The sequence below is a fragment of the Oncorhynchus mykiss genome, chromosome 12 (assembly GCF_057628025.1).
Source record: "Oncorhynchus mykiss isolate SJ-2025 chromosome 12, ASM5762802v1, whole genome shotgun sequence".
Classification (NCBI taxonomy): domain Eukaryota; kingdom Metazoa; phylum Chordata; class Actinopteri; order Salmoniformes; family Salmonidae; genus Oncorhynchus; species Oncorhynchus mykiss.
In genome coordinates this window covers 15627394-15630193 of record NC_143033.1, presented here as the reverse complement: position 1 = coordinate 15630193, position 2800 = coordinate 15627394, and the positions used below count along the sequence as shown (strand labels likewise).

The window sequence follows — 2800 nt, the reverse complement described above, 5'->3', positions numbered from 1 at the left end:
AATACTTCTTCTTTCTTTGACTTTAATACACATTCTGTCACTTTCCGTCCCATCAGTTTTGCCCCTCCCTGCCACGTTCTATCCCTGAAAAACAAAACACCTTAAAGATAAGTGACAAAATCAGAACAGAGACCTGAAGGAAGAGGTGAGTTTGATATAAATGTTCAGTTGAATTGTAGGTGTGCTCTTACGTAGCTCCTTTTAAATAATTAACTTGGGAAAATTTATAGTATTATTTTCAAATATTTGTTTAACTTTGTGAAGAGGATTTGACACCCCTCTGTTTCATGACAGTAGAAACTAAGGACCAACATTTTCCACATTGAAGGTGCTACTGTTTGAATTTTAATTCTGTTAATGCAGCCACATGGTATATAAACAGCAAGACCATTGACATTAATTATGACTGGTTATAAGAATGACCTCACTGAGAACCCTTACTGCAATGCTAAGTTCAGTTAAAACATACATTTAGAAAATGGTGTGTTTTACAATGAGTGACATTGTGTACCAAACAATTCCTCCCCTAGTGACAACATGAATTTCTCAGAGGAGTACTTGGAGGATTATTATGACACGTTCATTCAAACGGATCATTCAGAGCAGCTAAATCAGTCCATACGGGTGGTGTCCATAGTCATCTACAGCATAACCTGTGTCCTCGGTATCCCAGGAAACGTATTTGTCATCTGGATAGCTGGAGTGAAGATGAAGAGGACAGTCAACACTGTCTGGTTTGTAAACCTTGCTGTAGCAGACCTCCTCTGCTGCATCTCCATACCCTTCTCATTGGTTGAAATCATATTGAACCAACACTGGCCATTCGGAGAGGCTATGTGTAAGGTTATCCCCTCTGTCATGTATCTCAACATGTTTGCCAGCGTCTTCACCCTGGTTCTCATCAGCCTGGACCGATTTGTCCTGATCATCCTGCCTGTCTTGGCCCAGAACCACCGGAGCATCGCCCTGGCCTGGTTGCTGTGTGGTCTGGCCTGGGTCCTGGCCTTGCTCCTCAGCCTCCCCACCATGATTCATAATGGGACCATCGATAGTGTTGACAATGACGAAATTATTATGTGCACCTCTGTACACCCCCTTGGCGAAAACAACATTAGGGGCTTCTTTTCTGCCATCAAAGCCACCCATGTTCCCAGGCTGGTCCTCGGCTTCCTCGTTCCCCTGACGGTCATCGCTGTCTGCTACCTGCTCATCGGCAGGAGGGTGAGCAGCGCTCACTTCAAGTCTCAGAGGACCTTCTGGCTCATTCTGGCTGTGGTGACAGCATTCTTTGTGTGCTGGCTGCCGTATCACACCATAGGTATGGTGATTGGGTATGGTAGGTTTGCCTCGGCCGATGAAGCCTGGAATTGGTACCCCCTGGCCATCTCTCTGGCCTATGTCAACAGCTGCCTCAACCCTGTCCTGTATGTATTTATGGGCCAGGACTTCAAGGAGAGGGTCAGGGTCTCTTTCCGTAAAATATTTGAGAATGTCTTCAGTGAGGATGCCATAACACACACATCTGTGACTCATGTCTGAGTCCAAAATGTCTGATAACTCTCCTGGGTCGTATTCATAGAACAGCATACTTAAGTTATAGATAATGCTAAGAGTGTGCAAAGCTGTCATCAAGGCAAAGGGTGGCTACTTTGAAGAATCTCAAATATAAAATATTTGTTTAACACTTTTTAGGTTACTACATGATTCCATATGTGTTATTTCATAGTTTTGATGTCTTCACTATTATTCTACAATATAGAAAATAGTAAAAAAGAAAGAAAAAGAAAAACCCTTGAACGAGTAGGTGGGTCCAAACTTTTGACTGGAACGGTATATTCTTTATTATTGGTGTGTAGAAAAGGAACTGGGAGCCAGTGTCTAGATTACTCTAATCAAGGCATTCCAAGTAAAAAAAAGACATTTTTATAGCCATCCACCACTTACACATTCCTCTCCTGCTTACTGTAATATCTGTCATTTTCAAAAATAAACAGTCTGAAGATCAACTGGCTGGTTGGCATAGATGTTCTCCACTAAAGCCACATAGTGGTGCTATAGAGCAATGATAAGCACCACACTAACCCCATATGATAAACTTGACTAATATCATGATGCTAGAGAAGTCACTGTGTAACTGATTAAATATTGAAGTGTTGTGACAACAGCTTGGGTTAATTTATATGTCAGAAAATCTGAACACTCTCGCTGACAGCTTCATTTTCTCAAAGTTATCTCCTGGTATGTGATGACTGTCATATTGGGTGGACTGGAGTTTTGTTTGGATAAGAGGAGTCAACTATTATCTGATCCCCTGCTTGGAAATGGAAATGTACATTTGAACTTAAAGGAGCAATCAGCATTTGCTACATCCATTTTTGAACTTATAAATTAATGATATGTACTCATTGATTCTTGAAGAATACAACAAATGCCTCATGAGCTGAGTTCAACTGTTGTACCCCAACAGAACCCCAAATAAGCGTATTTTTACTCCAATGTTTGTAAACAAACACCAACTAGCCTAAAAACCTAGTTAAAGTAAATTGTTGATATCAATAATGTTCAACCCTTGCATCCATAGCTCTGTCTATGAATTTGAAAGCGGTCTAGCCCCACCCGTTTATATTTTTACAGAAACAGGGGTGGGTGGGGTGTACGCGTTGTAATTGTTTACACAGGCAGACCAATTTTGATATTTTTTCCACTAATTGATCTTTTGACCAATCAAATCAGCTCTGAAAAATACATTTTGAAAAAAAATAAAACGGATTTGATTGGGCAAAAGATCAATTAGTGGAAA

General features: G+C 40.8%; 1 pseudogene across 1 annotated transcript; it reads left to right on the top strand.

Moving 5' to 3' along the window:
- On the top strand, positions 1 to 2006 carry LOC110537020 (C3a anaphylatoxin chemotactic receptor pseudogene; annotated as a pseudogene). Its single transcript, XR_016484892.1, has 2 exons — positions 1 to 145; positions 531 to 2006. The product of XR_016484892.1 is annotated as a C3a anaphylatoxin chemotactic receptor pseudogene (transcript).
- The last annotated feature ends 794 nt before the right edge of the window (positions 2007 to 2800 follow it).